The sequence below is a fragment of the Gastrolobium bilobum genome, unplaced genomic scaffold (genome assembly GCF_033153095.1).
Source record: "Gastrolobium bilobum isolate Gb01-03AN ecotype WA unplaced genomic scaffold, APGP_CSIRO_Gbil_v1 utg3131, whole genome shotgun sequence".
NCBI classification, from domain to species: domain Eukaryota; kingdom Viridiplantae; phylum Streptophyta; class Magnoliopsida; order Fabales; family Fabaceae; genus Gastrolobium; species Gastrolobium bilobum.
This window is the reverse complement of record NW_026896554.1, coordinates 200,834-214,253: the sequence shown is the minus strand read 5'-3', so window position 1 is coordinate 214,253 and position 13,420 is coordinate 200,834.

Genomic DNA, 13,420 nt, shown 5'->3' with positions numbered 1-13,420 from the left:
AATGCTCTGATATATTTAATGTACCTAAAATATTTTTCCTATATCATAATTATAAATTCAATGAGGTGTAGTCCACTTCTCGTGAAGCTATGCTACATGGAGAAAAACTTTCTTGCATCGAGTGTTCATTTTATTAAAAATAAAGAAAATTAGAACTTAAAAAAAAAAAAAATTATATATATAAGTAAAGGGGGAAAAATTTATTTTAATAAAAAAGGAGCACCAAATAATACTTGCCGTGCACCAAAAATTTTCTCACGAGTTGCCAGCGGTGAAGGGGAAGAGACGTAGGGTGAGACGGTGCTAAGACAAGGAGTTAGATGGATTAGCGCATATTCCCTAATGTTGTAGTTGACATTCCTCCTTATTATAAGTAATTTTTCTAAACTAATTCTATGATTAAAATTATATATTTTCTGTCAGTTCTTTTGGTAAAGCAAATGCACATTTAAAAAAATTCATACGTCTCTTTAAATTAATATTTTTAAGGGACATGATTGGTATTTTAATAAATAGCAAAGAATTTAAATGACATCATATAATATAAGACTTTACCATAAAATTAAAATAGAAGAGAGGAGTTATATTTATAAATTTTTTATTTATAAACTCTTACAAATCGAATTATGTATTTCAAAAAATATACGCTTAAATATTTGTATTTCTGAAAATACAAAATTTAATTTATTAAAATTTATAAATATAACTTTGTAAACACAAGAAAAATTAAAAAATAGACATTCATGTAAAGAAGATTTTGCTTTGGAACTGGTGTTTCGTCCTTCAACAGGACGGCAAGAATTTTTATTTTTTATTTAATGCATAACTGTTAATTGCATTTGATAGTGGACACCGTCGGTTGTGCGACACATTATTTTGTTTTATATTAAATTAATCATCCGTTGCGTATATTGCTGTAACACATTGATTTGGTTTTTTATTAGAATATTGCTGGCCGACAATATCCTTCTTTTTTCTGTAATAATTTATTTGTTATTTACATATGCTTTATAATTTTACAAGATGACTCATACATAGAACATTTCCTACCAATCGATCGACATATATGATATGACTTAGCACTAGCTAGTACTCAAGGAAAGATATAAAAGAAACATACGACATTAATAGTATATTCAATCCCTAAACGCCATGGAACAAGGATAAAGTGGACCGCACCGCTCTCAACCTCATGCAAGCTTCAGATTCCTGCGCTGGCCTAACCCGCCATTTTTTGTAACGATGATAAAGGTGGAAAGTAAATAGGACACGTTTATGGCTGAAGAGCTGATTCAGCAAAATAATGGCAAGCTCAAGCAATAGAGAAGATGCCTCATTCATGGAAGTAAATAAAGGTTGGAGGAGATTCCCCATAAGTAGGGGTGTAAATGGGCTAGGCTGGGCTAGACTTTGACCTTCCTGACCCAAGCTTACGTAAAAAAAAATTCAGCCTATTTGGCCTACTGGCCTGCCAAAGACTTTATTTGTAGGTCAAACCCGGCCTATTTTTAAAAATAAGAAAGCCCGACATGGCCTACAGACCTTGTAGGCCCACCACTGTAGATACTAAGCAAAAAAAATAATTGTATAGAGCAAAGAAAGTTTCATTCATGAATGCACTAGTACTTCTCATAAGAGAAAAATAACAAACAAGAAAGAGTCAACATAATATCTCAGCTTTAGAATGTATATCATAGATGAATAGAGTCAAAGAAATGGGGAAAATAAGAAAAATACAATTATTGGGTGCTGAAATAAAGTCTACAAGAGAATGTCATTCATCTAAAAATTAGGGTTGGTATCGGTACTTTGTCATGCCACATAAAATAAATATTATTTTATTTTTAATAAATTAAATAGGTCAGCCTACAAGGCTTTGGGCCAGACTTGACAAAATTGGCCTACGGCCTATTTGTTAAAAAAAATTTCTTAAAAGCCTAAGCCTACTCTATTTTTCTGAAAGGCTGGGCCAAGTCAGGCTTAATGTAGGCCGGGTTGTAGGCTGGGCTGGGCCAGCCTGACCCATTTACACCCCTACCCATCGGGATACTGACCAAAATGCCATTGTTCATCAACTTTTTTACTTAAATGCCACGCGAACAGTGTTATTTCTCAATCTGCCACGGGGGCAAGTTCGCTTCTGACACAAGCGACCTCGGTTCGCTGACGTGTCACATTTTTAGTGGATAACAAGTATTAAATTTAAAAAAAAAATTCAAAAAAAATGAAGTTCGCCTACCATGTAGGCGAACTTGATTAAAATATTGTTGGAACCGAGATCGCCTGTGTCAGAAGCGAACTCTGACACCACCAGGAAGCTGACACATCAGCAAACCGAAGTCGCTTGTGTTAAAAGCGAACTTGCCCTGTGGCAGATTGAAAAATAATACTATTCGCGTGACATTTAGGTAAAAAAGTTAGTGAACAGTGGCACAATAGTCACTGTTCCCTGCCCATTAGCATAAAAAAGCCTTGTGAGTTCAACCAAGGTGTGAGGTTGTGTCATCCCTGATCTGGAAAAGATCATGCGTGCACAAAAATATGAAGGGACACATGTACTGAAAAGTCAACCACTCCTGATGTTAAGTTTGTGAGACCATATCGGACTATCATTTAGATTTTAGAGTACGTGGTGAGGCGATCCAAATCCAATCGGTTTAAAATAATTAATTTTGATGATTTTGTGGCCTCATTATTAAAAGGGAAAGAGTTTAACCGAAAAAGTACAGACTCAAAAAGTAGCTTATGGTGTAGATATATAAGTAATAAATTTAGATTAAATACTTTTTTCGGTCCTAAATTTTACGACGATCGTTTTAGTTTCTAGCAAATAAAAAATTATTTGTAGTCCTAAAAAATTCAAAATAAATTTATTTTAGTTCTTTTGATGAATAAATCTTTGGTGCTACTATTGCACCAAAGATTCAGTATATCCCACCAATAGAAACATTACATGTCAGCTAAAGTTTTCTTTTCTCTGCCAAATTTTTTCTCTTTCCTATGATTGTAATGCTCCCATTAGTGAGATGCACTAAATCTTGGTACAACAGTAGCACCAAAGATTTATTCTCTTTTGAGGGACTAATGTGAGTCTTTTTTTGAATTTGTGAAGGACCATGATTTCGACTAGATAGGTCCATTTTGAATTTTTTAGAGAGCACGGATAGTCATTTTATTTGCTAGGGACTAAAGCAGGTATCGTGAAATTTGTTGAAGACTAAAATTGATATTTACTCTAAAATCTAGTATGTTACCCAAAAAAAAAAAATCTACTAGGAGCCGTTTAGTACAAATTTTTTTTTAGAATTTTCGGTAAACTGAAAGTGGTAATTTTATCTATCCACATTTGGTATGAGATTTTTAAAAAAAATTTGAGAATCTGATTTTTTCGAAATTTTATTTTTGTGTGAATTTTTTAAAAAATACCATCCAAGAATACCACTCACAGGATGGTATTCTAAGATTTCTATAATAAAGAAAATTTTAATACAATCAAATATAATATCAAAAAAATTAACTCAATATTTTCATAAATATATTGTCCACCGAATAATTTTTTGATAATATTTTTGAAAAACTTACTTTTCAATCATATTCTTAAAAATTGTCATCCCCGGATAAAATAAAATTGATTCCCTACCAAACGCAGTGATTTAAAAAGGTGAAGTAATCTAATTGTATCATCTGCACACGAATCAAACGGATGATGACTAAAAGTAAAAAGTATGATGGTCAGGTCAGCTTGCAGAGTAACTACTAACTATAGCCATTCGAAAGGGAAACTTCAATTGGGCAGACTTGCACGATATCAACATGCCGTTTGTACTCATCATGCATGCATCAGATACAGTACTTACAAAAAGTTCATTGTCACGGAGTATACAATTTTTATAGCGGAGTTGTCCCTTTTCCCTTTTTTCTATATCTTCCTTTTTCTAATTTATTATATATAAATTTATTGATTTTATTTAATTATTTAAATTTCTAGATAATTGATTAATGACGTGATATATCATAGTCTTGTAATTATTAATTTAGAATTCAATTTTGTTGACTTATTCTTCCGATAAAGAAATAAACTTTCAGTATACTGCAGGCGAGTATAATTTAAAAGGATTTATTAAATTAATATTAAACTATTCATCTAATTTCACTTAATATTTTATGTTTGTTAAAGAATTGATTATTGACAAAGTTTTGTATAGATCTTTTTAAATCTCACTCTAATTGCAGGTTTTTCCTTAATATAAAAAACACCAAAAGAAAAAAAGTTTAATGAATTAATCACTTCTTTTGAATTTATCAAATAAATATTTAAGGTATTTTTAGAATAATACATTCTCTTTTTATAAAAAGCGTTGTTCATTGTTATAAGTATGTGTCATCCCGAAGACAAGACAACGATTATTTTCTCACCACTGGTACAATGGTACCAAACTTTTGTCAGGTCCAAAGAAAAGTCCGTGGCGGGGGACTACCATCAATAAACTAAGTTACTCCAAGTACACTAAGTGAGTCTGACACCACATTTCAACCCAAAACCTTAAGTCATTGGGTTCATAGGTCCTTTCACTTATATACTCTTCACTTAGCCCATTACCAACCAATGTGGGACTCATACTTGAATATCTCAACAATCTCCCCCTCAAGTGTGAAACCCAACATTGATATGCTCTCCCTCAACCGAGTACCTCAAGCGCAAAGTACTCGATCCGCCTCCTAGCCAATCACCATGCTAGCTCGAGCCCAACCCGGCTTTGATACCACTGTTGGAAAAAAATTGGTTCCCTCAAGCTCGGCTCAGGGGCCTTTGCGAAAGTCAATCAATGAGATCCTCGATCTCGGATCTCGGTAATACCTCGGTAAGAGGAGAAAAAACCTTTGTGTGGAGTAACGTGGAAGGAGGCACCAGAGTCAACAATCCAGGTGCAGTCATCATATGTAACATTCAAATAATTATCCTCTCCAAGGAGGAATATCTCGGCATCCGGGTTGGCAGCCACCGCAGTGGTGCTCTTGTCTTCCCTCTTCTTGGGAATAATCTGATCCGGCTTCACAGAGTCGTTCTTCTCGTCATTCTACAGGGTCCAGCAGTCTGGCTTCTTATGACCTGTCTTTCCACAGTAAAAGCATTTCAACTCATATTTCGGCTTTGACCGACCTCTGGACTTTTCTCGTCTGTCACGACCTCTACCCCGGCTTTTGCTTCTACCCCGGGAGTCAGATTTCCCTTTGTTCTCAACAACGTTGGCCTCAGACGTGCTTGAAACATCTCGTTCTCTTCTCCTGACTTCTTCGTTCAGGAGGCTGTCTGTCACGACATCCATCTTCAACTTTTCTTCTGGAGCTGAATTACTCAAAGTCACCACCAGAGTATCCCAGCTTTCAGGCAGCGAGCTCAACAGTAGCAAAGCCTGCATCTCATCATCAATTTTCATCTCAGCTTTTGACAGCTGATTCACAATACCTTTATAGGTGTTTAGGTGTTCAATCATGCTCATGTCGTCCTTGTATTCAAGCTTCACAAGTCGGCGAACCAGGTATGCTTTATTCTTGGGAGTCTTCTTCTGAATCATGGACTCCAGCTTCGTCCACAACTCATACACGTTCGTGAACTCGGACACGTGCTCAAAGAGGCTTTTATCAATATATTTCCTAATCGTGGCTACCGCCTTCCGACTCAGGATCTCCCACTTCTTATCAGTTTTTCCTGTCGGTCTCTCATCAAGGGTAATGGGCTCATGTAGATCTTTGCAGTAGATATGATCTTCCATCATCGGTCTCCAATAGGTGGAATTATCTGCTGTCAACTTAAACATGTCACCATCATTGGTTATGCCACTGGTCTCCATCTCGTCTCCCTCAGAACCCGTCGAACTCGGGATCTGATACCATTGTTGGGAACTCGGTTCCCTCAGATCAGCTCAGGGGCCTCTGTGCGGAAGTCAATCAACAAGATCCTGATCTCGGATCTCGGCAATACCTCGGCCTGAACTTCACCGGGTCAAGCAGCGCAGCGGAAAGATCAAAACAAAAAATCACAAAACAGGAGAGAGAGAGAGAGAGAGAGAGAGAGAGAGAGAAGAAGAAGAAGAAGAAGAACACAACCAGATTTAACGTGGGAAAACCTTCTTCAATGAAGAAGTAAAAAACCCATGGGGACCTAGTCCAGATCAAAAATCCACTATGAAAATAATGGTTACAATATAATCAGAATACATCAATGTGGTGGTTAACTCAACCTCTCCAACAATGGTGATAATCAAACTACCCTAGAGTTGTTTCGCTCAAACTCTCTCTAGAGATCTCTCAAATGCAAAGCATAAAGCTTTGCTCAAACAATTTTCTCTCAAATATCTGTCAAATAAAATTCTCTCATATGACCTAGCCTCCACCCACAACTAATGAGTATATATAGAGGAGGTGGAAATTAGGGTTAGAGTTTTTAGGAAACCCCTCAAATGGGCTTGGGCTTAGCATTAAAGGAGGAAGCCCAACAACTTTCAACTTTTTCCCCCCTCGACCCATCTATCGCTCTTAGTTATTTTCTGCACTTTTTATTTTATTATAGATTATATATATTCTTTATGAAAGACAATTTTATGATGATTAAGGCTTTATACTCTTATCTGTCGACTTCCATACACCAACTCAACTATTATGTTTCATTTTCTGCACTTTAATTGTTGATTTCCACCTCATATTTAAGACCTTTCTTTCTTTCAAATCCTCCCTTCGTCTCTCTCAGTGTTTGTACCATGTAGCTCTCTATTTCAACTCGTTTAATGTATTTCTTAACACACTTTTCACGTAAAAATCCTTTAGATTTTGAAGTGTGTGAATAATTTATACGATTATTATTTTATTCTTTTTAGTTATCTCAGGCTCAAATTTAACTTTTTTATTAAAAGAATGAGAAGTCAATCATTAAATTCTAAATCAGATTCTAATATTATGGAATAAACTCTCCCATGACAGATATATAACCAATGGCCCAATGTATCTAAAACAGAATCTAGTTAATTAGTTTTAACAAGAGCTATTAGTTGTTACTAAATAGATCTCTATTTAAATAGAGATAAATCATCATCTGTAACTGATCGATTCATTTTTACAATTCTGAGATTCAGAAACTCAGTTCAATTCCTTTCTCTTTCTTTATCTTTCTGATACCTTTCATGGTATCAGAGCCAATCTGTTCTATGGCTGTGCAAACTACTATTCATACATTCTCAAATCCAGTATCTGTCAAGCTGGATGAAGACAACTTTTTACTTTGGAAGCAACAAGCGTTAGCCACTATCAAAGGCTATGATCTGGATAAATTCATCACACAAGAAGTTCAAGATTTTGTACCTGCTGCAAATAACACCACTGGAGAAAGTGTTGAAGGCAATACTGCAACCAGCAATGAAGGCACACAAAGCTCAGCTGCACAAAAAGCTATCAATGCTCGACAAGATCAGTTACTGATGTCATGGTTACTATCTTCGATGTCAGAAACTCTGTATACACGAATGGTTGGCTGCTCCAGCTCTTTTCAAGTCTGGCAGAAACTTGATGAATCTTTTGTCTCTCAAACAAGAGCAAAAATTAAACAATTAAAAGTGCAGCTGAATAACACCAAGAAAGATGGTGATGTATCAAAATACCTGCTCAAGATCAAGAAAATAGTAGATTCCTTGGCAGCATGCGGTGCACCAGTAGATTCTGAAGATCACATAAATGTTATACTCGATGGTTTGAATGAAGATTATGATTCATTTGTTACTTCTGTTATTTCAAGAACAGATCCTTATACAGTAGGAGAACTTGAAGCTCTTTTGATGGCTCAAGAACAAAGATTAGAAAAGCATAGAAAGAATCTTGCAAATACTCTTCAAGCTAACTTGGCTCAACTTCAAATTAGAAGATCAAATAATTCCTCAAATTTCAACAGAGGAGGTTTCAATCAGAATAGAGGAAGATTTCATGGAAATAGAAGAGGAAATCAATTTTACAGAGGAAAAGGAGGTTGATTCAACAGCAATAACAGACCTCAATGCCAAGTGTGTGGCAAATATGGTCACTTAGCTTTGGAATGTTTTCACAGATTTAATCAAAACTTCCAAAGTCAGCTTGACAAGAATAATAACTCCAAACTGCAAGCAAATACAGCAATAACAAATCAGAATGGTGGCAGACAACAAGATGAAAATGCATCTGATTTTTTCTCTGTTATAGACAACAATTTGTATCCTGATTCTGGAGCCACAAATCATTTCACACCAGACTCTCACAACCTGCACAACAAATGACCATATAATGGTCAGGATGTTGTTCAAGTAGGTAATGGTTCTAACCTAAAAATCAAAAGCATAGAACACTCATTTTTATATTCACCTAACAGTTCTTCATTCTTTACTTTGTCAAATTTGTTACATGTACCTGGTTTATCTAAGAATCTGTTGAGTGTATCTCAATTCGCAAAAGAACATAATGTCATATTTGAATCTGTTGAGTGCTTCTCAGGCTACCAAGGAGACTCTTCTCCAAGGCAGACTTAAAAATGGACTTTATGCATTTGATAGAGCTTCAAAGTCCAAGAGTTTTTCTCCTGAAGACACTTCCCATTTAAACAATTATGTTTTCCCAAATACTCACAGAAATGCTACATGTAATAATACTTCTAGTATTTCTACCTTAGGTCTTTGGCATTCTAGGCTGGCTCATGCCTCTCTTGATACTGTAAAGTTGGTACTTAGGCATTGTAAAATACCATATATCAATAAAACTGATTGAAATCTGTGTTGTGCTTGTTGTATGGCAAAAATGCATCAACTTCACTTACCTAATACTGATACAGTCTACAATAAACCTCTTGAACTTATTCTTTCAGACATCTGGGGTCCTGCACCTATAGAAAGTACATCAGGTGCAACTACATAATATTTGTTGATGCCTTTTCCAATTACACTTAGATTTATCCATTGGTAAACAAATCACAAACTTATGAAATCTTTGTTCAATTCAAAACTATGATTGAATTACAACTAAACACTAAAATAAAAGCCCTACAAACCGATAATTCAAAAGAATATCTCAAACTAACTCCATATCTAAAACAGCAAGGCATTGTCTAACGTTTAACCTGCCCATATACTCACCAACAAAATGAAAAACCAGAGAGGAAACATAGATATATAGTGGAAACTGGATTAGCACTTCTAGCACAATCTCATTTGCCACAAATTTTTTGGGAGGATGCTTTCCTCACTGCTGCTTATGTCATTAACAAATTACCTACACCTACTTTACAGCAAAAGTCACATTTTGAATGCCTATTTCATATATTTTCTGACTATTTTTTTCTTAAGACTTTTTGTTGTGCTTGCTACCCTTACTTAAGACCCTACAACAAGCATAAAATTGACTTTCGATCAGCAAAATGTACCTTCATTGGGTACAGTACAAAACATAAAGGTTACAAATTCCTAAGTCCAACTGGTCAAACTTTTATTGCTAGACATGTATTATTTGATGAATCCAATTTTCCTTATCTTGAGTCATCTATCACTACTTCCACTTTAACATCCACTCATCAGTCTTTGAGTCTTGTCGTTCCTATCATTCCACATACTACTAACACTAGTCTTCCACATACTTCAATCATAAATGTCCCTCTTATTAATAATACTTTATCTTCTCTTACCAACTCAATCTTGGGTGCCCCACCTGTCAACTCACTTAGATATCACTCTAACAGTACAAATTTGAGTGTTCCTATACATGATTTTTCTATTAGATCTACTAATCCTACTTACAGGTCCCCTATTCCCTCTAATACTAACTACAGGGCTAATTCAAATCCTCCTCAAGTTTCAGTTCATCTAATGACTACCAGAGCCAAGGTTGGTATCTTTAAATCGAAAGCTTACTTAACAAGTTTAGAGCCTACTACTACAGCTGCAGCTCTTGCTCAACCTCATTGGTTTCAAGCAATGCAAGAAGAATATCCTGCCCTCCTACGCAACCATACATGGGAACTAGTTCATCTTCCTCAAAACAGATATCTCATTGGTTGCAAATGGGTATTTCGTACAAAATTTAATCTAGATGGAACCATACTCAAATACAAAGCCCGTCTTGTGAATAAAGGCTTCTATCAACAAGAAGGGTTTGATTATCAGGAAACCTTTAGTCCTGTAGTCAAACCAACTACCATTCGCATTGTTCTTTCAGGTGCACTCTCAAGGAATTGGCATGTTCATCAACATGATATTAATAATGCCTTTCTAAACGGTGATCTCCAAGAAGAAGTCTTCATGCAGCAGCTTCCTGGTTTTGTTCATCAAGACAAAACACTTGTATGTAAGCTTACCAAAGCACTTTATGGTCTAAAACAAGCACCTCGTGCTTGGTTTGAAAAGCTCAGCAACACTCTACATCAACTTGGCTTTGTCACTGCAAAATGTGACTCTTCTCTGTTCATATCCATTACTCAAACCACACTCTTTTTGTACTAGTGTATGTTGATGACATCCTTGTTACTGGCTCCTGCTCATCTGCCATCAAGTCTTTAATTCAGTCCCTGAATCAAGCATTCTCACTTAAAGATCTTGGTCAACTATACTACTTCCTTGGCATAGACGCTACAAAGACAACATCTGGTGGCTATTATCTTCATCAGTCCAAATACATACTGGATCTCCTCAAGAAAGCCAACATGACAGACTGCAAAACCATGCCCACTCCGATGATATCAACTTCCAAACTTTTATCTCGAGATGGCTCTCCTCATCCAGATCCTACCCAGTACCATTCTATAGTTGGTGCTCTTCAGTATGCTACAATAACCAGACTTGACATAACTTTCAGTGTTAACAAAGTGTGCCAATTAATGCACAATCCTTTAGACACTCACTGGAAACAGTAAAAAGAATCTTATGTTACCTGAGTGGTATGATGTCCCATGGTCTGGTAATCAATCCTTCCCCTAATTTTAATTTAGCTGCTTATTGTGATTCGGATTGAGGTTCAGACATTGATGATCGTCGCTCCACAAGTGGTTTCTGCATCTTTTTTGGATCCAATCTTGTTACTTGGTCCTCGAAAAAGCAGCATGTAGTCAGTAGATCCAGCACTGAAGCTGAATATCGGTGTTTGGCTACTACCGTTGCTGAGCTCACATGGATCTAGTCATTACTATATGAACTCAAGATTAACATTCCGCGACCTCCCACCATCTACTGTGACAATCTGTCAGCTGTTTTTCTTACTGCAAATCCTTTGTTCCACTCTCGTACCAAGCATTTTGAGCTTGATCTCCATTTTGACCGAGAAAAAGTGTTGGAAAAGAAAGTGTCAGTTCATCATGTACCTGCTCTAGATCAGCTGGCTGATGGACTCACTAAGGCCATTTCCACTTCACCGTTTATTCAGTTCAAGTCCAAGCTTCGTGTTCTGGACTCCAAGCCCACTCAGCTTGCGGGGGAATGACAAATATATAACCAATGGCCCAATGTATCTAAAACAGAATTCAGTTAGTTAGTTTTGACAATAGTTGTTAGTTGTTATTAAATAGATCTCTATATAAGTAGAGATAAATCCTCATCTGTTACTGATCAATTCTTTTTTACAATTGTGAGATTCAGAAACTCAGTTCAATTCCTTTCTCTTTCTTTATCTTTCTGATACCTTTCATCCCAAAAATGTAAGCACTTGGGAAAAATATATAAATAATTTTATTATATTTTTAAACATTTTGTGTGACTTTAGAGTAACTGATTTTAAAATAAGTCACATGATATACTCAGTGGCGTAGCCACATTGGAACCAGCAAGTGCCTTAGCACTAACTGGTTTCCAAAATTAGAAGTTTTTTTTTATCTTCAGTGACGGTAAATGGTTTGCTTTCTCCATAGTTGCTGGTTCTAGCACTAGCTTCCTTCATAGTTGGCTGATTTTTGGCACTAGCTTTTCAATTTTTCTAGCTCCGCCATTGGATATAGTTAAACTTTACTCTTTTTATTATTCATCATCAATGCCTCTTTTTTATGTACCTTGCCCCTTACGAGCAAGTATCATTTCAGTAAACAAAAAACCAAACAAGATATCGAATATTATCAAAGCCAAAGCGAAAGTAATATATACAGAGCAAATAAAATCCTATTATAAATTTTTGATGCAGCTAACTTTCCTTGTTTTAAAAATATTGGCTAATATCATCAGAATTCAAATTTGGAAAGATATATCAGTAGCATTTATGCTTGGTTTTGACTTTTGAAGAGTGAAAATGAGCTACAGAATCACCATATTTCCTATGTTTGGTGCTCTATACTGTGTCGGTTGGACACAGAAAATAATGTAATGGACTTAAGGGGATGATGGACCCCTTACTTTTTGCAATTCATAAGCGGGCGGGTTTAAAGAAAGAGGGCCTATTTAGTGCCCTATGTAAGAAGGAGGAATTGATAGTATCAGGATGAAAGTGGAATTTCCATTTTTTTTTTCTTTAATCGGGTTGTTTCTCATAAGATTGTGGGGGGGAGGGGAGGGGAGGGGAGGGGAGGGGAGGGGGTGGGTTTATATAAATTAGTGTATTAAATAGTGGAAGGATATTGTAACAACCAATTAGTGTTATTATTAATTAATTTCACCGTTAGATCAATTATATTGATCCAACGGTTATATTTATTTTCATCTTCGTGTGGTTATGATTTATCATATTTAATATTTAATATTTATTTTCACCTTTGTAAGTTATGATTTTTCATACATTAAATATGAAAAATCATAACCATACAAAAATGAAAATAAATATAACAGTTAGATCGACATAATCGATCTAACGGTGAAATTAATTGATAGTAACATTGAGAGTAATATTAATTAGTTGTTACAATATCCTACCCCATTAAATAATTGTTAAATATAATAGAATTTATTTATACGGTCAAATCCATATATGATGCATATTATATTAAATCTTATACTATGAAAATGTATAGGGTTACATTGTATTTAGAGAATGGGTTTCTCAAAATTATGTAACTATAATTTTCTTTAAGGTTGAAATGATATTTGTAACCACAACAATAATTATATTATAAGACGTCTAATTAAATTTTCATTAATTACAAAAATTATTCAAAGGATAGGAGATTTCAATAGTCATCATATCATATGTCAGCCTGAAATCAATGTTATTGGCGAAGATTATGGGTTATGGACCTTAGGTAGATGGTAGAAATTTGTTTGTTCTCCAAGGATATTAGCGTGTAAAAGGTTATTTTTTCTTGTGTCGTTGGAGATAAGAGTATTTTTCACAAAAATATTTTCAAGTGGGCCCCACAATATAAAAAAAATGAAAAAGAAAAAAAATTGATGGCTCAAATTGTGAAGAGTCTATAGCATGAAATATGTTTTTGGGTAATCTATAG